Genomic DNA, 23,024 nt, shown 5'->3' with positions numbered 1-23,024 from the left:
TTGTCACTGTGGTGACTACTTAGTTGTTATTTTAATACCATCGTCATAGAAGAATTGGATATTAACTATTCATGATCTACTTTTATATTTCACTGTCAATTTCCCATTATTTCCAATTCTACAGAAGCGCTCCAGAATCTCCACAATACATTTTAAGAGGTTAATCTTCACTACAGTTTCTCTCTGATTCATATTATGAATATCATTTTGGAATCCAAACAATACATATGTATTTGAGTATAAGATGCAACTGTTAAAGATGCTAATTGTTTATATACCAAATTTATTATGTTATTATGTTGACACGAGAACATTAGAAATTCACAAATGTAAGTGTGTGTTGTGGGGATATACTGTTTATGCTTGCCTTCGCACTAACGTGATATTGAGTAGGCGTGAACAGCGGAGGAGCCTTATGAGAAAACATCGATCAGAACTCTAGTCGATGCCGGAGCCCGCTACCATCCTGTACTATTTGAACTGGATAAAAAAGTAAAGATCATGACTCATCTTTAAATTGGGTTTTGAATTGACTCTCATTGTCATTTTCATGTATTTGTCACCGCGTGATTCATTCCCATTTCCCCCAAATCAATTCTAAGAATACTTCTCATGTCATGCCCTCCCATCCTTTCATTGTTCTACCTGAAATCAAGTCTTTGTCACACTTCATCACGGGGGTGATGAGGTCACCCTTTCTACTTTAATTTCCAGACGGTTAGCTGTTAGCTGGAAATAAGTTAGTAGTCACTACAGAAGTAGTAGTTAAGACCTTGGTCTCTGCAGTCAAACAAACCTGGGTTTCTTCCTACTGACCATGTAATTTTAGGCAATTCTGTAACCTCCATAAGCCTTAGCGTTCATGTCTATGGAGGAGCTAACAATAACACTTTCCATGAACGACAGCCGGTGAGGATGACGGGATATTTAAGACGCATGGCATACCACCTAGGAATCCCAATCCTAGATATTTACTCAAGAGTAATAAAGACATATGCTATCCCAAAAACCTATACACAAATGGGTTTTTTTAAGCAGGTATATTCATGAATATGATTGCTCAAACTGGAAAACACACTAATGTCTATCACCTGATGAACGGCTAAACAAAATAGGGTATATCTCTACTGCAGAATGCTATTCAGCAAAGAAAGGAGATGGATGGTAGAAACAACGCAAATGATACTCAAAAGTATCATGCTAAGTGGGCTCCTGGGTGGCCCAGTCATTAAGCGTCTGCCTTTGGCTCAGGTCATGATCCCAGGGTCCTGGGATCAAGCCCTGCATCAGGCTCCCTGCTCAGCACGAAGCCTGCTTCTCCCTCTCCCGCTCCCCCTGTTTGAGTTCCCTCTCTCACTGTGTCTCTCTCCATCAAAAGTATTATGCTAAGTGAAAGAAGACAAGATAAAAAATTATATACTGAAACTACTGCACAAATGTGCTATTCCTGGAATGGCAAAACTGTAAGGACCACAAACACTTCAATGGTTGCCAGAGTCTAGAGGTGGGGATAGGAGTCTGAACAAAAAGGGCATAAGTGAGCTTCTTGAAGTGATAAAAATGTTCTGTATTTTGATTGATTGGGTGGTGGTGGCACAATTGTATACATTTGTCAGAATTCAAAGAACTGTATACTTAAAAGGGTGAATTTTACTCTATGTAACTTATACCTCAATAACCTGATTTTTTAAATCACTAACGATACCACTAAACATTGATTAAACTATTTTTTATACTCCTTCAACAATGGGCCTGGCACTAAGTAAGCCCTTAAGTTATTGTTGTCGTTACTACAATTATTAGTACTGTGGTCATTATTAGTGACAATGGTAGGGGAAAACTAATAAAATGAGGGACAGTTTGATTTATTGTAGAAAAGAGATTAGGATTTGGTGTAGTTAAGAGTCCAGAATCTGTGCTGTTTCTATTGTGCCAATATTTTATGTCACTAAAGCAGAAGGTCTTAGGTGCCATGTTGCCCAACATCAGTGACCATCACAAACCGCAGTCTTTTTGGTTAGATATGAGCTGGACACTTCGAGTGTTCTGTCTAATGCCAACTCTGAGTGAGGCCAGAGAGAAAAGTCTTGGGGGAGTCACCGGGTCCCTTTCTGCCTGTCAGGTCCTCCCATCTAGGGACTAATTCTTTCTCAGTTCACTCAGAGTTGACAAAGTTATAGGAGACTGATTTACATTAACTAATCTCGTAAAGCATTGGTGTATAAAGGCGACATCTCTCACCAACAGAGAATCATTACTGCCCCTTGTCCGGTCATCAGAGTTTCTCCCTACGGGGGGATCTGGAGGGAAGCCTGATACAAATCAGCTTCCTGTGTGGGCAGCAGGGTCCGCACACGGTGAGCAGTTAGTCCTACAGGACATGGAATCCAGGGCATTTGTAAAAGCCTCATCAACCATTTCCGTTGCCATAATTCACCAGACCCAATGTCTTTGATTTTTTGAATAGTCCAGGGGGTGGGGGGGGGGACAAGAAAAATCTTGTCGGCAGCTCTCCTTTCCACAGATTCCACGATCCCTGCTTTTCAGTCTTCCTTCAGCTCTGGTGCATTACCCCCGACGGAAACGAGCTTACTTGATTACCATCACACCTGTTTCTTCCCCCTGAGATTTTTGCCTTCACTGACTTTGGTGTTCCCAGGTCACCTCGGCTCCAGAGGGGTATTACCTAATGTTACATGTAGCTGATCTCACCCTTTCTTGAATTGCTTTGACTAGTTTCACAATCAAAGAATGTTTGGGTTATCTATTGCCCCATAACAAAACACCCAAAAGCTTAGTGGTGTAAAATAACAGCATCTTGTTATTAGTTTGCCTGGTTTGGGAGGTTGGCTGGGCTCAGTCAGGTGGTTTTCACACAGGATGTCTCCTGCAGTTGTAGAAACATGATGGCTGGTGCTGGAATATTCTGAATGCTCGCTCCTCACATGTCAGACTGGAGAAACTCAGACAGCTGGAGTCTGGAACTTCTAGAGGCCCCTAGATTGTTTCTATATCTCTCTGTGTCTCTCCACATGTGTCTTCTCCAGCAGCTTTGGGAAGCTGGACATTTCATGACATGGTTCAGGGCTCTGGAGGCTCATGTCCTAGGTGAGAGAGAGAGAGCCAGGAAGAAGCCGGAGACTGCCATTTATAGCCCTGACTCAGAGGTCGCGCAGGGTCACTTCCACTCCACCCCATTTGTCAAGACAATCACAAAGACAATCCCCCTTCCAAGTTCAAGGGGAGAGGACACAGACTCCCGACTCTTGGTGAGGAGTGTAGCAAGATTCTGGAGGTGCATGTGGGATTTGAAAATACGATCACAGAGAGTTTTAGAAGATGCGATCTATCACAAAAGATAACTTTCATTTCTAGCTATCAGAGAACTGAGGATATTGTATTAGATCAACCAAATGCCTACCTTCAGAAACACTGAATGCCAGACATAGGACCCCCATTCTGCAGCTTCTCTCCACAGCCTTGTGAGGTGGGCACTGCAAGGTATAGAGGACACCAAGACAGTACAAAAATTGATGAATTTCTCCCAAAATATAATACAGAAATATTTTGGGATCTTCCACTCTAACCTAAATTGTTGAAAGAAATCGGTGATTAAAAGAGAAGAGTACACTACAAATATTTCTTTTAAACAACCACTAGAGTCAGAGGGATGTCTCACATATGTGCCAGAAAGGGAATACACCTGTTTCTGCATCCTTAGGGCCTTCTTAGCAAATGTCGCTGGGAACTGGTTAAAGGACAGGCCACAGAAGTTATATCATAACTGAAGAGACAGTAAGAGATTTATCTCCCAGGATTATGTGGTTACATGTCGGCGGTGGGCGTGGGTGCATGACCCAAAGCCTTGGAGACATTCCAGAGCTTATACATTCAGAGATGACTGCCTTCTCTCTTTCCCCTGTTGACATTTGTTTATATTTCGATGGCTAGCAATTCAGGATCTTCTCCTTCTCTGCCCAAGGGAACTTTGCTTTCATTAGGGAGATTAACTTCATTTCTGGCCTATAGGAGGGAATATATTCTATAAGCTCCCAGATTCATATTTGGGGGGGATTGGAGGTTCCTCACCACAATATGATGGTTCCTCATCGTCCTATGTGTAGAATGATGGTCTGCTCTCATCATATCCCTCCAAGGGGGAACACTGACAGAGGGGAATCAATGAATAAGGAGTAATGATCTATCCCAGCCCAGGAAATCTCATGTCTGCATGAATATAGAAATTAAAAACCTATCAATGTAAAAAAAAAAAAAAGTACAAAATAATTAAATATATCAATGTAGGTACATTCTTTCTGAATTTTCTTTGTTAATATATTAGTTATACATACATATATATATATATATATATATATATATATATATATATTTAGTGTTGCGCTCATTTTGACCACAGAAAGAGTTAGAATTCACTGGGCTTTTTAAGTGATCTGTAGGGAAGGAAATATTCTCCTCTACCTTCTTTGGGCCTAAAGATTACATTGATATAAGACAGAGTAGCAGGAGAAAAATTTTATTGAATTTTTAAATGTCCATGGGGCCTTCATGAGGGGCTGACGTTTCAAAGAAGTGACCAGAGCAGGAAGCTTTTATACCCTTTAGAAAAAGAAACAACAAAATAAGTAAAAAACAAAGAATAGGCAAGGCAAAGGTGTTTGGATCAGAAGCAGTAATTGATACAGAAGTAACTAAAAAGATAAGAATTAGTTTTATAGGTTTATTTGTACAGATGATTGGCCCCCAATTTCCTGTCTCTTGATAGGAATGTCGTCCTTCTTCCTTGTACAGGGAGAACACCTTCCATATGGGAGGTTTATTTCAGTGTAGCATGTCCTGAACCCCATCGTTCTGGAAGTCTTAATCCATGGGTCTATGACTACAGGTGCCTAAGTCTTCTCAACTGGTCCTCCCATGAGGTGGAAAAGCCTTAAGTCCCAGAGAAAACAGGGGCAGACACAATAGGGATCCTAGGCAGCTCTTCTGTGTCAATATAGCATGAGATTAAAAGTTTGATAGAGGCAGGAATTTATTTTGTATTTGTCTCTTCCACAATGCCTCTTTTAATAAGTATGTGTCGAAGTGAATGCTATTAATCCACAAAGATCCAATTTAAAGACAGTGAAATTTTCTAGCCTGTTTAATTCAGTTGGCACATTACCATTGATAAGAGCTATCTGTCCTAGAGACCATAGCTCAGAAATGGAGGATTTAACAGTATTGATGCCAAGAGCCTAGCGCTTGCTCCCCAACCCCCGGCTCCCATCCCCCCACATGCTCTAAGTGTAGACTTACAGCATGGCAGAAATCCCAAAGGTTTAAAATTTTTGCACATGGCCGCTACATTTTCTCTAATCATTAAAACAAAGCCACTGAGATTGTGCCAATCCCACTTTTCCCAGGTTTTCACACACACTGTGGACAGGCACTGCAGACGTGTGGTGGCTTGAGTTCAGGCTGAACCAGGTTTGCATCATCGAGATAACGCATGAGGGCCACTTCGTTCAGTCCTGACACAGGGCCTCCTCCTGACACACACCCCAGACGAGAGACTGTCGGATCAACTGAAACTTGGCTACACTGGGAAGGCCGATGCTCTGCAAATTCTAAGCTAAAATGGAAGCTGCCCTCCAGCAAACAAGCAATTCTCAGAACGGCACTGATTCCCCAATCAATTACGGCGCCTCTTATGGGCACTTAGTTTTTTTCCCACTTAACTCAATTCCCACCTGCAGAGCTCCGCCTGGGGATGCTGCTGGGATGAGCTCCTGTAACATGCCCGCCAAGGTGCCAGCCGGACTCGGAGCAGAGTCCTCTGGCCATGGCCGAGGGGCAGGTGGTGCTGGTGGGAGAGCCAATGGGAACTGCACCATAACTGATCTCTAGTGTTTACCTTTACTATCACCTTTGATTAGGATATGTGCACAGCAAGAAGAGAGTCTGAAAGTCATCCCCCAAAGGAAGATATATATTATTCACGCGTGTCTGAGAAGTTAAATATACTCGCAGAATTATTCACAACCCCATGTTCCAGCCAAGCTAGTTGTTCCCAGGATGGTAATCAGCAGTTATAATCTAAAGACGGCAAAGGAAACATCCACATTATAGCCCAATTTCAATGACCTCGGGATTTTCTCAAAGGTAGCATTTATCTACATTCCCATTTAGCCCTCGCCTAAGTCACTCATTAACAAATACAAGAAGAAAATTAAAAAGGAAGGAGCAGAAGCCTTTTTATTTTTTCAGGGCAGCTGGAGACACTGTGCGCCCCTTAGGAGCCAAGCTTAGTGAGGAAGCATTCTTAACTCCTTTTCTCTCTTATTAATCTATTCAAAACTCATTTGTTGAACTCCCCTCTCTGTTGCTGCTGGAAATGGAAATTGGTACAACCACTTTGGAAAACGGTTTGATGTGTTCTATGAAAGGTCAAAAAATGGGCAAAACCTATGATCCATCCATTTTTTTCTTATGTTAAAAAACAAAATTCAACCAAGTAGATCTGAAGATCTAATTAGCTTTAAATAATTCATGAGTGGGGCAGCTTCCCACCCAGCAAGTACCAGGAACTTTGCTGAGCTGCAGAAAAGGAAGTTTTTGATGGCAAAGAGAGGGCTCTTAGAAAAGGGAGAGATTTGTTAGCAAGGATTGTATTGTTTTTTTGGTTCTTTGGTTTTTTGGCCTGTTTTGTTTTGTTTTACAAGGAATGCACTGTTTTTGGTGAGGACACCTTCCCAGGGAGGGAAGGGGTGTCTCAGGGATTACCCCAGGAAATTTTAGTGTAGCTGGGCAGAGGGTACCTTCCCAAGGAGTTTGAAAATGCAGTTAAGTTAGGTACCAAATCTCGGTGACGTGGGGCCTTAACATAAATGTCTCCATTTGTGGCTTGTAGTTTTCTTTTTAACTCTTAGAAATACAAGTACATATGCAACAAAACTCATATGTAAGAATGTTCGTATCAATTGTACTCATAATAGCCCCGAATTGGAGATCAACATTCCCAACAGTGGTGGATTGGATAAATAATGATTTATTTACACAATGGAATACTATCAAGACAGGAGAACAAACCAACAACAGGCATACACATGAAAATACTTGAATGGATCTACCAAACATAACGTTTTATGAAAGAAGCAATGCAAACGAATACAAATGGCACTGCTGCATTTATATAAAGTTTAAAAATAGGCGAAACTAATGTGTGGTGTGAGAAGTCAGCCTAGCTGTCAGCTTTGGAGGAAGGGCAGCAACGGAGGAGCGTAGAAGGAGCTCAGCTGAGGTCCTGAAAAGCTTCTGTTCTTTGATCTGGGTGCTGGTTCTTGGATAGGTTCTGTTCACTCTCAGAAAATTAGCTGAGGGCTCTAAGTGAGATTCATGTCATTTTCTGCATTGTGTAATGCTTCATGAAAACGTTTACATTTAAAAAAAAATGTGTTGTGGGACATCTGGTGACTCAGTTGTTTAAGCCTCTGCCATCAGCTCCGGTGGTTATCCCAGGGTCCTGGGATGCCACATCAGGCTCCCTGCTCAGCAGGGAGTACACTTCTCCCTCTCCCTCTACCCTGTCCCCCTGATTATTCTCCCCCTCTCTCTCAATTAAATAAATAAAATCTCTTTTTTTAATTGTGTTGTGCTATGTTGTGTGTCAGATGCTGAGTAGCAAAAAAGAATACTATTATAAGACAATTTTCACCTTCCAGAAGCTCACGAGCTTGAGGGAGGAGACAGACATTCAAGGAGATGATGCTCAGTGACAGCTAGCATGGGAATCCTCAGGGCAGGGGCCTCAAAGTGGACAATAGTAGTAGAAAAGAAATCAGGAGAGCTTCCTAAAGAAGGTGAATGTCACCTGATGCCAAAAGATTACTCAGAATCAGCCCATCATTAAAGAAGGCAAGAGGCTTCACAGAGGAAAGGGAAGCAGGCACAGGCCCCAGGATGCCAGTGAAAAGCAAGCATACAAAAGAGCCTCTCTGGTTTCTTTTCTTTTCTTTTCTTTTCTTTTTTTTTCCCGATGCGGGGCTCCATCTCAGGACCCTGGGATCGTGACCTGAGCCGAAGGCAGAGGCTTTAACCCACTGAGCCACCCACTCGCCCTGAGCCTATCTGGTTTCTTAAAAGAGGGGTAAAAAGTCCTACAAGTTCTCTGACTCACTGCAGCTTATAATGGAAGAAAATCCACCGGTTTCTGCCTGAGAAATGAGACCACATACATTAACACTACCGGTTTGTTCCATGAAATTCCTTTGCCCAGGAAGGTAAGACAGTCACTGGTCAGAAAATACGGTCTCCCTATCATCTTGAGCACCTGGTTATAGTCAGTCTGTCTGGAAAGGTACAAAGAAGTGAGAGGCATCGGCAAGATGTTTGACTTGCGGTACACACGAGAAAGGAGGACTGGAAACTTCCTGCTGTCAGAGGTCTAAAGGAGTGTTGATCTCTCAAAGGTTTAGTCAGTTTGAAAGGTTGACACTGTGAGCCTACAATAGAGGAAAAACCATTCTCCTCTATCCTGCTAGCCTGAAACCACCTGTAATAAGAGATAAATTAACAAGAGAAAAACAAATGTATTAATACATATACCTCCTGTATACATGGGAGATGCCAGGGAAAAGTGAGCAACTCTCCAAGATGGCTGATGCCACCGCCTTGAATAACATCTTTAGCTAAAAGGCCAAAAGAAAGATGTTGGGGGAAGGGAAGGCCAGTTACGGGAAGTTACCAGGCAAAACACATAAACAAGGGTAAGATCATTGCGCAGATTTAAGGCCGTGCCTTCTCCGCTGACGAGTTTCTGGTGACTAGGTCATGTACCCCTTCCTGGTACAGAAGGAGACACCCTTACAAATGGAGGTTTCCTTTTCTTCTTTTTTTTTAATTTTTAAAAGATTTTATTTATTTATTTGAGAGAGAGAGAGAGCATGAGAGGAGAGAGGTTAGCAGGAGAAGGAGACGCCCTGATGAGCAGGGAGCCAGATGTGGGACTCGATCCTGTGACTCCAGCATCATGACCTGAGCTGAAGGCAGTCACTCAACCAACTGAGCCACCCAGGTGCTCTGGAGATTTCCTTTAAGTAGAAATTTTCCTTACAGTAGTGTGACTTCTACTCTATTTTCAAAGCTTCTCTGTGCCTATTTCTTAGAATAATCCTTATACCAAAGAGGCATATTTTGGATGGCATATTTTTCTCCCTTTCAAGCCTCTAAGGGATATAACACCATATCTAAAAGTTCTTCCCCTTTCCTTATTGTTAAAGTAACCAGTGAGACTCAAAATGGATGCACTCATGCTAAGCCCCATAGCAGCAAACCAAAACTTGACTGAGTTCTTGTTAGGCTCTCCCAGAAAAGGAAGGCCTATGTCAACCAATCAGCACTTGCCTGCTCGGCATAAGTTACCTGACCCGGTTCCAAGATTTCCCTTGGCTCCGTGGAGGAAAAGTAATCTTGCTTTAACTAAACATCAAATGCCCAGTATAACTTCCTTGTTCCTACTCACTTTGATTACAGACATCTCTTGCCCTCTGCAGCTTTGTAGAGCTTCTCTCTATCCTCTAGATTGGATGTTACCTGATTCATGAATGACTGGATGAAAGCCTCCTAGATCGGTAAGTTGGCTGCGGGAAATTTTCTTTTTTTTTTTTTTTTTTTTTTTTTTTTTTTTTTTTTTTTAAAGATTTTATTTATTTATTTGACAGACAGAGATCACAAGTAGGCAGAGAAGCAGGCAGAGAGAGATGAGGAAGCAGGCTACCCGCTGAGCAGAGAGCCCGATGCGGGGCTCGATCCCATGACCCTGGGATCATGACCTGAGCCGAAGGCAGAGGCTTTAACCCACTGAGCCACCCAGGCGCCCCGGGAAATTTTCTTTTAACATGACTAAGAAATTGCCTTTCTTCTGATCGCTAACTGATCCCCCATGTTTACCCAGAAATAGGCACCTAAGGACTTGAGGTTTGCAGGATTTCTTTAAAGTCAACCAGCTTAAGCCTTTCTAAAAAGAAAAGGCATTCTTCATTAGGAACATCTTGGGCCCTTGCAGCAAATTGCTGTCTCTTTGCTGTTTGATTTATATTTGAATTAACCAACCTTTTGCATGGGTGACCCTGGCTTGTTCTCTAGAGCCAGCGCTTGCTGATTCTGTTTCAGAAGACTGTTGGATGAGCAGCTCGTTGTGAGGGACCCAGAACCTCCTACCCACTGTGCTTGTTAAAAGACTTTAACTCAAAGCCTGGAAATTGAGGTTTTAACGTTCTTCACTCAAGAAAAAGGAAGTATTTTAAAATAATTTATAACAAAGTGCTCTGTTAAAATACTCACATACAGGCTCTGTACTTCAACGTAATCAGGTTTCTTTCTTGCAAGCTGCAGAGTCATGCCCCTCAACTCCTTCTTTCAGTGACTTAACTCAAGAAACTAGCATATTTGACAAAATCCTTTAATTCTTTGCACGTGTCTCCTCCCACCATAAGCCTTGAGGCACTGAGGCAAATTAAGTCCCAGGATCGATGGCTTGGGTATCCCATAGTTCTCCAAAGTAGTTGTGCCATATGTTCCTGGGTCAGAGCCAAATATTAAAAGGAACTAACACCCAGAAGGAGACAAGAGTTGCAGAATCCTTTCTCTAGAAGAGAGGTCATAAATTGGAATCCTGGGATATGGCAGAGGGAGGGGTGACAGATCGAAAAAACAAATCTGGGTCAGGTGCTAAAATCCAGCCCACTAGGACCTAAGATGGAGCAAGCTCAGAAGAAACTCAGAGGTGAAAAGTTATGGTGCTCAAGAACAAAAGCATACCAGTGCCACAAGCAGGAGACGCTGAGAGACCTACTGAGTCCGGGAAAATTCACCGGAAGTACTCTGCCACGGTTGTCTTCCCCCTGGGCCCGTACCTTGAGTGGTGCTGAGAGACGTCTCACATTCATCACGACATGGTCGTTGAGGGCAGAAGAACATGCAGGGTCTGGTCATTGGGACTCCCTGCCCGGACCTTTTCCCGATCAGTGAGGTGTTTGGTGTCCTAGGGGCCCACCAGCTGCACAAATATTTGATTAGAAAAACTGGTTAGGGGGCACCTGGGTGGCTCAGCTGGTTAAGCAACTGCCTTCGGCTCAGGTCATGGTCCCGGAGTCCTGGGATCAAGTCCCACATTGGGCTCCCAGCTCCATGGGGAGTCTGCTTCACCCTCTGACCTCCCCTCTCATGCTCTCTCTCACTTTGTCTCTCTCTCTCTCTCAAAATAAATAAATAAAAATCTTAAAAAGAAAAGAAAAACTGATTAGATGCTCGTTTTAGCAACATTATAGACTGAATAAAATGAATCCTCCATCTACTAAACACCTTCAAACACTAGATAAAATAAATAAACATCCTTATAAATTTTTTATCTGAGAATACTAAAAGTAAAGGAAATTCCCTATGGCCACAAACAAGGAGAAACAACTGGAAACCAGGGTAGTACGTACATGAGTTGATGCTGTGGCCATTGTGGAGAGGAACCGACACCTGTTTGCATTACCTAAGGGCTTGGGTACGAAGGGGAGGAAAAGTGATTTTCCCTCTACACTTCTGAGTTCTTAGCTGAGATCCCCACAATAAAAGACAAATTAACAAGGGAAAAAAACCCACAGAAGTTTATAAAAATGTACTCATGAAGACGCCCAGGGGAAAATGGGTAAGTCAAAGAAGTGACTTTGATTTCAGGATTAACACCTTCTTGGTAGAAAAAAGTGAAGGGGCATACGTTCAGGGAGAACAAACGATCTTGAGGGAAGATGGATGGGCCCTTACAGGAAGAGATGAGAAGGAGGATAGTTTGTGACAAAGTTCTTCTGGATATGACATCCACCTTTACTCTCCTCTTCCGTGATGAGTCCGTCCTCTCCGTCTGAGTGCACTCCCGCGGAAGAAATCTGGGACTACTGGGCTCTTTTCAGAAGGTCTGTCTTTAGGCAGATAAGGAGAGTTCAGAGAAAGCCTCTCCTTGCATTTAGCGTTTTTCAAAAGCCTGCAGGAGAAAGGGAGGGAGTGCAGGAGAGAAGAAGGCAGGCAGGCAGGCAGGAAGGGAGGGAGGGAGAAAGAGAGGAAAGAATGGGATTCTATTCTGAGTCACACGTTCCAATGCTGTATATCTCCTGTCCAGAACAGAATATCGTACAAGGTTATCGTGTTCACCTGTTGCTTATTTACCAAATTTGTAGCGACTTAACTAGAAAGTGGTAAGAAAAAGGCCCTGGCATACTGACCTTGTTAACTTGATCTTGGTGATGGCAGAGACCCAACTCAGAGCACATGGCATCTAGTAGTAGTATGGATGTTTACACACATTGTAACAGTTAGGCAGAAAAATGCCTGGGTTGCTATTGTGGTAGTAGTTACTCCGTGTGAACCTAACATGCACAAGGCTCAATAATAGGTTCAATTTCCCTATAAAAAATTACACCTGTGGGGCACCTGGGTGGCTCAGTGGGTTAAAGCCTCTGCCATCGGCTCAGGTCATGATCCCAGGGTGCTAGGATCGAGCCCCACATCGGGCTTTCTGCTCCGCAGGGAGCCTGCTTCCTCTTCTCTCTCTCTCTGCCTGCCTCTCTGCCTACTTGTGATCTCTGTCTGTCAAATAAATAAATAAAATCTTTTTAAAAAAAAAATTACACCTGTAAGGCAAAATACACTCTAACAACTGTTTTAGCCATCTCGACACTAACATTTATATATGGGCACTTACAGATATACAAAAATAGAGCATCGTAATGGAATGAAACGCACCTCTTCCTGATAACGATATAAATCAGTAGAGTTAACTGGTGAAGGAGAATGGTTCGAGAGTCCCAGCACTTCTTCTTGCTAGGTGTGAAGGTGGGAATGTTGATTTACGTTAAGAAAAAATAAAATAGTTTCCATAAACGTTAATTATCCTGGGCAGAACTCTATTCTCTGGCAGAAAAAAAAAAAAAAAAAAAGACATAGTTCCTACTCACTTCTACTGAAAAAGAGATCAGTGCAATTGAACTAAAAAGTAGTTCTCAGCCCTAGCTGCAAGTTAAAATCCTCTGGGGAAATTTTTTTTAAATGTCAGGGTCCCCAGCAAATTCATTAAATCAAAATACGTGGGGGTAGAATCTGGCATTGAGAGTCGAGAACTACAGGACTTAAGTGAACAGAAAATTCAGAATTACCTAATTAAGTGATTTTCAAAATAATTATTTTTAAGTTGTTGGAGACTTTTCTTCAAAGCCAATTAAAGAAAGCTAATTAAGTACATAAATTTCAGCTGTGCTTGCTCAATCACGATTGGAAAGACAGTGTTGGAGTTGGGAAGAGGGTGTCCCAACTCATGTCTGCTGATACATTCTATCCTTCTTCTGGTCCTCCAAGACCCTTAGTGATTCTTACCTCCCTGGAGTGAAGTTTAAAAACTTCTCAGATGAAAGATTAAAATGTTTCCCATGACACATTAGGAAGATTCTGCTTTTTGGTACCTGGGGACAGAGTAATAGTCTTCTTAGATATCTATAAAGAAAAATACCACAATGAGTACAGGCCTATAAAAGATTATAAAATGTCTTTAAAAAGACATTGGTTTCAGTACAAAGTCAGTAGAATAGATGAGATGAATCCACATGATTCTATTTTCACATCGCAATTTCTACCCATCCGCTTGTCTTTTAGCCAACTTTTCCAGCAGAGGAACACTTGAGGCTACCACTGAAAAAGATTTAAAAATATATATATAGTAGCTAAGCTGTTAATTATGTTGCTGCGTAATGATTCATTTATGATAATTAATGTACTAATGCTTTGAACTTGTGCCCTCAAACAATTCTGTGAATGGCGCAATTTTAAAAAATTCAACAAATATAAATAACAGGCAGTAACTGTCCAACCAGTACCATTTTAGTGTTATTTCATGAATTAGAGTATTTCAGATTAGCTTCCAAGGTATGCTTGTATTCTTATCCTGTTTCGTATTAATTACTCTTGCGATACCAATAGCATCTGAGTTTGTACAGTGTCTCACAGGATCTTCCTTTGTACTGAAAGCAAGAGTGTGAAAAAGAGAGATAGGGAGTGCTCTGGTTCTTTGGCTTGTTTTGTTTTGTTTTGTTTTTGTTTTTTTAAGAGAGGGAGACTGGGGGGAGGGGCAGAGGGAGGAAGAGAGAGAATCTTAAGCAGGCTCTGCACCCAGTGTGAGCTCAAAGGGGGCTTGACCCCACAACCCTGAGATCATGACCTGAGCCAACATCCACAGTCAACGCTTAACCAACTAAGGCAGGCAAGTGCCCCTGAAGTACTCCCCTTCAATTAAACTCAGTAACTATTTATGGAATGACCACCTGTGTGCTGGAATGTAACAGCTCCAATTTGTCAAGTACATATGGCGGACCAGATTCACATATCTTACCTTTAATTTTCCTGATGGTGGTGCAGGGTAGGAATTATCATTTCTATTTTACAGATAAGGAAAGATTAAGAAGTACCCATAGCTACCCCACTAGTATTTAGCAGAGCTAGAATTTGAACCCAGGAGTGAGTTGCTAGAAAATTCTGCTTTTCCCTCATAGAATACATAATCAAGAGACTCCCAGCAAAATTGCAAAGTAGGCAATGTTTGCCTTTTGTTTCCTTGCCACACCTGTGTTTTATGATCTCCTTTCTCCATTGGAGTCTTTCCCCCTCCCCTACCTGTTTCCCAGTACTTTGTTCATCGTTTTTAGGATTCTACACAACATAGAAACAGTCCATTTAGACATGCCCTCTCCACTAAGTCTCTTCTACCCCAGACCAGAGTTGTTAATAAAACATTCTGTAATAGAAAAATGATTTTTAAAAAAATTCTGTAATAACAGAAATGTTCTATATCTGTACTGTCCAATATGGTAGCCACATGCAGGTACTTAGCCCTTGAAATATGGCTGATGTGACTGGAAACTGAATTGTTGATTTTATTTTAATTAATTTAAGTTTGAATTTAAGTTTAAGCAGCCACACATAGCCAGCGTCTATCACAGCTGACAACACAGCTCGAAAACCTCCTAGGTTCTCACTGTGAGAGAGACACATTCCTTATCTGTGTTTGCCTTTTTTCAGAGCCTGTTCATCTAGGACACGGTGTCACTCACCACGTCTCACACATTAATGGTGACTCATTCGTGTGAGTACTTCCCCCCAAAATGGTTGCATTTGAACAGAGTCCTCTGTTCCTCCAGAACAGAGTCTGGATATGAAAATGTGAATTTTCAGATGCAATGACAAGACTCGAAGGATGTGTTGTTTTGTTTTGTTTTGTTTTTATCAAAAGGACCTTTAAGTTTCATTAATAGCCAGATATTAATAGCCACATATTTCTGGTAACATTCAGCCTTAATGATAAGCAATTTTTATCACATACATTGACCCAGAACTCAGATGATTTCAACTATTTTTCCGAAGGACTTCAATTGGTGTACATTTTGTTCTGTTTTCTGCTTCCTTCCCATACTGCAACCTGAAAAGTTAACAGCACCTGGGGTCCCCAGTTTTATGAAAAATACTGCTGCCAGGAGCCCAAAAGCAAAAGCCGCAACCCGTCCCACCCCCATAGCAGGTGTCTGGGAGGTGCTCGAAAGGCTACAATAGGCTCTCCACCCCAGTTATTGCATTTTTCCCCAGAGTTACAAAATTGAAGGTTTTCAGAGTAGAAAATTGAGAAGGAGCCAAGTGTGTAGCTGAGACACAAAAGCAGAGAATAAGGGCTGACCTTATCTAATCAAGGGACTTTGGGAAAAGAGAAAAATGCATAGAGCTGGGGGAAGGTAGATCACAAATCAGAGCAGAAGCTAAAACCCAAGCACCAAATAGGACAACCCCAGATCACACTCCAGGTGGGAGGGGGCCAGCTCAATGGGGCTTAGAAAATATTACAAGCTCTGGAAGTTGAGTCTGAGGGTCCTTTGCTTTCTGGAAGGTTTTTCCCATGTGACATCCACATGGTCACCCAGCCTTACCTAATCTTGGAGCAAAATGGCAGGAGGATATGTGAGGATTTGCCTCGCCCTAATACACCCCTTCTTTCATGTGTATGAATTTAGTGCCGAACTCTGAATAGACCATATGCTCTTGGCCTTTATCTTCGGGAAACTGACATGGCAGGTGTGAAACAATAAGAAATATATGTATTTGTTTCTCCCCCAATTCCTGCTCATCTTCAGTCTTTGTTCCCAGTTCCTGACGCAGAACTCTTAACTGTCTTGGAATTCTTTTGTTCCAATATGGTGACTCTTGGTGGGCCCCTGGATGGGGTTGGGGGTGGTCACCAGAAAGACTAAATCATGATCGAAGCTTGAACCTTTCAACTCCACCCCTAATTCTCCAGAAAGGGGAGGAAGCTAGAGATTGAGTTAAGATTGATTATGCTTAGGTGATGAAGCCGCCACAAAATCCTGAAAGTATGGGGTTCTGAGAGCTTCTGGGTTGCTGAATATATTCACATACTGGCAGGGTGGTCCACCCCAACTCCACCGGGACAGAAGCTCTTGCACTTAAGGGATGCTTGGGTAGCTCAGTTAGTTAGGCATCTGCCTTCTTCTCGGGTCATGATCCCAAGGTCCGGGATTGAGTCTCACATCAGGCTCCTTGCTCAGCAGGGAGCCTGCTTCTTCTTCTGCCTGCTTCTCCCTCTACTCAAGCTTGCTCTCTTTCTCTGACAAATAAATAAATAAAATCCCTTTTAAAAAAAAGAATGAAAAGAGATTCTTGCATGTGGGACCCTTCCACACCTCAACTTATGTATCTTTTTATCAGGCTGTTCAACTGTATCCTTTATTGGACTCTGTGTAATAAACAGGTAAGTGTAAGGACATGTTTTCCTGAATTCTCCAAGGAGAAGCTTATGGGAACCTCTATTTGTGGCCAGTTGATCAGAAATACAGGTGATTATCTTCAGGCTTGGGGTGGGTGTCGCAGGGGCCACCCTGTGAGCCTGAGCTCTTCATGCATGGGAGCCAGACGACCTGCTGGTAGATAGTGTCAGAACTGACTTGGACTGTAGGACACTCAGCTGGTCTCAGAGAATCATGGGTGTGGGGAAATAACCCACACATCTGTGACGTGAGAGGAAAGGAAAGCATAGGAATATCGGCCAGACAGTGAGTCAAGCAAGGCGGGCACCCACAGAAAATAGCCCAGCAGATTCTCGAAACAAATACTTCTGAATTTTTACTGAAAGCAACCTAGGGAACAACCACACTTGGAGGTCTCATCAGTGTTCACTCTCAGAAAGGTGCCAACTCTCTGATTCATGACCCGCGCACCTGCATTCTGGGTTACTCACAGAAAGAACATGCTGTCTCTCGATTCTTCCTGAAATTAGAGGTCTGCCCTCCGAGAAGAGCGCGGGAATCTGTGTGTCCATCAGCAATGGCTCTTCTCCTCGGGAGCCCAGAGCCTCTCCCTCTGGCATCGCAGCTTCCAGTCTGCGGGGGTGAGGGAGCATCATTTCATGACGGAAACGACGCTCATTTCCATCAAGGTAAGTCAAGGAAAGGTAAGTCAAGGAAAATCTCTTTTTAGTGGGTTTGCAACCATTCATGTTCCGTTTTCGGAAGATGACTCTCTTCCGTGCTCGGGCGGGCAACCCAGGCTTTGGCGTCAGGACCAGGGACGAGAGGGGACTGGACATTTCCTCCGCGGAGGCCGTTTCTTGCCAGGGGCCCTCAGGCAGTCTTTGGAGAGGGTGATTCCGTCAGGCTGGGCTCACTGCTCTAACCCCTCCGGTTTCTTTCTGCATACATATGAAAGGGAGCTTATTCTCCCTGACAGAGCCTTTCTGATTTGACAGAAGGATGTAAGATATATTCACTCAAGTGAAAAAAAAAGGAAATTGAGGTCTGTTTGTATTTCCTTTAGGCCATAAGCTCCTGAAGCGGAGACCATCACGTTTTTACTCCTTAGTGGACTGTAACCGTAGCATAATATTCTGCAACTAATTAGTCCTTTCATTAACTTTATTGGAGCCATGATGGTGACCACTGGCCTAATTCGAGGAAATCGCCCCAGGCACGTAGGCTTAGAGATAAGCCTGGGTAGTCTGGAGGGGGCAACACAGTTCCCCAAAGATGACTGTCCTATTCTCAGCTCCGCACTGATGTCCCTGTTTTGCATTTCTCATTTCCTCCAACAACCAGGCCCCTCCGAGGCCCCAGAGGCCCCCAAATGGGACCATCAGCATGATGGGTGCCACGAGCAGAGGGAGGGGGTTGGCGAAGTTTCCACCCTGCTCATTTATTGCTTCAGGATATGAGGGGGCAGGCAGCTTTATCAATGGATCACTATTTTTAAAATTAGGAAATAATTTGAATACACATATACAAATATGTCTGTGTGCATGTGTGTGTGCATTTTTGCTCAAAAGACATCATTCTCGGAAAGGTCACAATTGTTTAAGAATCCTCCCCAGATTTATAATCTACTTAACAGTGGATCTTCAAACTAACTTCCCCCGCTTTTAACTAATTTTCCAAGCTCTTTCAAGGGGGCTCATGATAAGCTTCTGTCAACACCTGGGGGAGTGCTCCTGCTGGCTAGGCCCACCCCAACTGCAAGGCCCAAAGCAGCAGGAGATGTAATTGTCACACCTCAGAGAGTTTATTTCCTGTTTTCAGAAACCCGGCTCCTGCCCCCGGTTTTCTCAGAACAGCTCATTATATAAAAAGTGACTTCAGGAACAAATGGTTAAGCAGGAAGATTAGTTGTCCTCATGTTTACACGGTTTTATGGCCACCGCTTAATTTTTCTGGTACAAAGTACAACGAACATTTGAATTTGTCTCACCATGAAGAAATAGAGATTACTGTTATTACTGAAAATAATTCACTGTGGTGTCTTTCCATAGCCAGGTGGCCCCATCCATCCAAGCTCATCTAAGGACCCCCCCACCCCACCATGACAACCCCGCCAAGGTGGCTTTCTCCCTGCCCTGGTGTTTTATTACATATAAGTGAAGACTCATTTGCATGATGCTTGATATATTTTTGCCAAGAGGAGGGAAAAAAAAATACAGACATGTTGAGGACAGAGACTGAATTGTATACAGTATTCCTTTAGTTCACTCACCATCTGAAACAGCGTGAGGTGTGGGGGGGCCCTCCATAAATACTTGCTAAGAGGAAACTAGAAGCAAATGTTTAGTCATGAATCCCATGAATCACTGTGGGTATTGATCATCTTTTACAAAGAATTCAAAGAATTTCACAACTATCGCCTTCAGTCACTGAGACTTGCCATTTTTCCGATTTTTGCCCCTTCCATTCACCCACTATTTCTCAAAGAGGCTTTTCACCAGTAAGTCTGGGCTTGGAAGGAAATCATACAGTATACTTCTAGATCAGTTTGGCGGTAGATTTTTTTCAAGGACAATGTCCAAATTTTTCCCACTTGGAAACAATGAGGTACTTCCCCAGTGTACAAATCTGCTTGTGACCATAAAGAGTGAAAAGAGCGGCTGCACGCTGATCATTTTGGAAGAGGCAACTGTCATTTTTCTGTGTTATGTTTAGTGGCAGTTTCCGGCCAACTCGATAGCCTTCTCCTGGTACCATCTTGAGCCTTCTGCACTGTGACCAAGAAGAAGGACATTCCTGGGTTTACCTCATCATTAAATCCAAACATACTGAGCTACATGACCCTCCTGAGGGCAAGAACTAGGTCTCTCATCCTGTGTTTGAGGGTCTTATTATTAACATGCTTTATCTCAGTTCTCACCACAATCTAATGAGTAGTTGTATTTCCGTCACTTTTGACTCAAAGTTCTAAAGATACATATACATGAAGATGAGCAATTTTTCTTCTCTTGCTCCTGATCTACTCAATTCCTCTCTCCCAGCCCCCAGACCACTTGGTGTTGGTTTCTGTGTGTCCTTCCAGAGTTCATTCATGCATAAAAATCAAAGCGTGAATGAAGAGATTTACCCTTCTTGTTTATAAAAAGAGAAAGAAAGAAAGAATAAAGGTCATGATCCCGGAGTCCTGGGATCGAGTCCCGCATCGGGCTCCCAGCTCCGCGGGGAGTCTGCTTCTCTCTCTGACCTTCTCCTCGCTCAGGTTCTCTCTCACTGTCTCTCTCTCAAATAAATAAATAAAATCTTTAAAAAAAAAAAAAAAGAAAGAAAGAAGAACGAATGTCAGGACGCCTGGGTAGCTCAGTCTGTTAAGTGTCCAACTCTTGATTTTGGCTCAGGGTCATGAGATCGAGTCCTGCATTAGACTCTGCACTGGATGTGCGGCCTGCTTAAGATTCTCTCTCTCCCTCTGTCCTTCCCCCACTTCTAAAAAATAAAAAATAAATAAAAAGTGAAAAACAAGAAAGAAAAGTGTCATTATGCTACCATGCAGTTTGTGCCTTCATAGGAGGAATTTGAACCCAGTTCTATCAGACTTCAAAGCTCAACATTTCTTCACACTGCAAGACCACTTTCTTAAGGGAGGACAGCAAGAAAAACATCTTGGATTCCTCCCCAGCTCTACTAAGTCGTCAGGCTCTAGGGCTCATGATAAGTGCTGAGGCGGTCCGGTGAAATTTTTTAAACTCTTAGCTTGTCAGCTTCAAGGTTTACATTAGGTAGGATAAAGGCAGGAGAAGAAAAAGAAAAGATCTATAATCCAGAATATTTTCTGACCGTGAGATCTTCTAGCCAGCTTGCATTCCAGTTCAAAATATTTCTTTATATCATGGATAGCATATTTTACGGGTGGTAGAATGTCTAGGGTGAGTATGACAGGCCTGGCCCAGGATTCCACTGGGAGTTGGGTTTAGGGGATAGGAGAGAAAGAGAGTCAATTCTTACCAAGCCCCTAGAAGACAGGGAGCCCAAAGGAGTTTAAAATCCCATTTAAAATGCAAATGGGATCATATCACTCTGTTTCTTCAAATCACTCACTGGCTCCCTTTACCTTTACAAGATAAAGCCAAACTGCTCCTTATGGTAGCACCCAAAACTCTTCTGATTTTCTTCTTGATTTCTTTCAGGCTTCCTGTCTCGTGGCTAGCGCACACACCACAGCCCAGGCACAGTATTAAATTTGCCCTCTTGGCTAGCATTGCCCTTCAAGATTTATTCTTCAAGACCCAGGTCAGGCCTCAGCTTCTCCAGAAAACCTTTTTAGACACCCCTATTCCAGACTTCTTGTCCATGCTGGGTGTGCCTACCGAAACTTTGCTAAGTATGTCAGCTGTTTCCGCTACCAGCCCGGGAGTTAAGTCCTAGCATTTACTGGGTGGTTTTGATAAAGTTGTAGAATGAGCCCCGCAGTGAGATTGCCCGGGGTAGTGCTTCATCCGTCACTCCTAGGCTGCGAGAGCTTGGGAAGAGTTATTTATGCCTTCTGTCCTTCATTTTGCTCATTTGTAACATTAAATGAATAGTAGTACCCACATGGCTTGTTCTGATAATTAAATGATATGGTACAATTAAGTGCTTAGCACAGCATAGAAAGAAAGTCATTAGCTTGTTCATTTATTTGCTTGCATTTTTTTTTTGTCTTCCTCATCCCCCACCACACTGGAATGTAAGCTCTAGCCATGTAAGGAGTCTGTCTGCTCTGTTCACTGCTCTATCCCCAGCACCTAGAATAACAGCTGAAAACCCAGTGCTTCCTTGTAGACTATATGTTGAATGGCCGTATCAGTGAATGACACGGGAGTTAGTCGTGGAGTGTTCAAGCCACAGCAGGCCAGCCAGTGTCCTGCAGAAGTGGAAAATATCAATCCCCCAGCATGGTCTTTAAATATATTAGATACTCAACAAATATCGGTGCCTTGTCCTTTCCATTGTCAGCCACAGCCTTTTGCATGAGAATGAGACCCTTTGGCAATATCCGCTGTGGAGCCAGGTGACAGTGACAAATATGAGTACAAATATCAGTAACGGCAATCTCTCTCTCAGCCGTGCACATATACAGCCTTGCTGTAAACAATGACAGCCATAACAACGCTTTCAAAACAACCCACGCCAAGCGACTTCCTAGTTATCACTCTTATCTCTGCAGATATTGGAATCCAAGTCTTTGTAGAGTTTATATCCAACCAGAAATTCATATTTTGTAGTCCCTGACATCATCGTTTAACAAACAGGAACTTGACATTTTCAATATGAGAAATTTATTGTGACTTCTTTTTTCTCTGTGGAAGAAATGTTTAAAGCTTCTCAAGTAAGGAGAACACTGCGTACTAAAAAATTCCAGAGGGAGGTGGTTTGAGGGCTTTTTTAAATATATAAATGGAGTTTAGGGGGTATTGCTAAATTCATCAAGATTTGAATTTATTTTTGCTCAAGTGAGCTGTCAGTGCAGTGTAGAGAGAATAAGGAAACCAGGCATTTTTACTACTTGTTGTGCCCCTATCTGGCTAGGTGACCTTGAACATTCACTACATTTCTCACCACACATGCAAGGGGTTGTTGAGTGGGTGATCCCAAAATCTTCCCAGCTCTGGCCTTCTGGTATTTTCAGCTGATGTCATCCTAAAAAATCTGTAAGAGATGAACCAATCAGGGGATGACTTCCTGATCTGACTCCATGCAAAACACACAAAGGTTAATAAGAAGGAGTCTTTTCCCTCAAAAACTGGAACACACTCCAGTTTGATGATATTTAAGAATGATGGGGTTAGATGGGACAGATTTGAAAACAAAGCAAGTTCCTTCCCCATTGCCTTGATTTTCTTTTAAATACACAATTTAATTTGCTTTAAAAGATTGTAAAAAAAAAAATCATGCTAAAGAAGACTTGAAACTTTTTATGGTAATTATAGGGAAGGAGAACAGTAGTGGTGGTGGGAAAGCATGGTGGTTGGAGGGGTTGAAAAGATTGATGGGGGACCCTTGGGTGGCTCCATCGGTTTAGCGTTTGCCTTCGTCTCAGGTCATGATCCCAGGGTCCTGGAATCGAGTCTTGTGTCAGGCTCCTTGCTCATCAGGGAGTCTGTTTCTCCGTCCACCTGTGTACCCCTGCTTGTGTGCGCTCTCTCTCACGCT

At 42.7% G+C, this 23,024-nt stretch overlaps 1 long non-coding RNA gene across 2 annotated transcripts; it reads right to left on the bottom strand.

The window, feature by feature from the left end:
- Window positions 1-1,356: 1,356 nt before the first annotated feature.
- LOC123394371 lies at window positions 1,357-11,153 on the bottom strand. 2 transcript variants are annotated; one of them, XR_006609074.1, is made up of 3 exons: window positions 10,911-11,153; window positions 3,422-3,494; window positions 1,357-3,104 (listed from the first exon to the last, which is right to left on the bottom strand). It is a non-coding gene; the product is annotated as an uncharacterized LOC123394371 (long non-coding RNA). The 2 variants fall into 2 exon arrangements; XR_006609073.1 differs by lacking the exon at window positions 10,911-11,153 and adding an exon at window positions 4,090-4,243.
- Between the last annotated feature and the right edge of the window lie 11,871 nt (window positions 11,154-23,024).

The sequence above is a fragment of the Mustela putorius genome, unplaced genomic scaffold (genome assembly GCF_011764305.1).
Source record: "Mustela putorius furo isolate JIRA1106 unplaced genomic scaffold, ASM1176430v1.1 tig00003834_pilon_pilon_pilon, whole genome shotgun sequence".
Taxonomy (NCBI): Eukaryota; Metazoa; Chordata; class Mammalia; order Carnivora; family Mustelidae; genus Mustela; species Mustela putorius.
The sequence above is the reverse complement of the archived record's forward strand: the minus strand, read 5'-3'. Positions and strand labels throughout refer to the sequence as shown.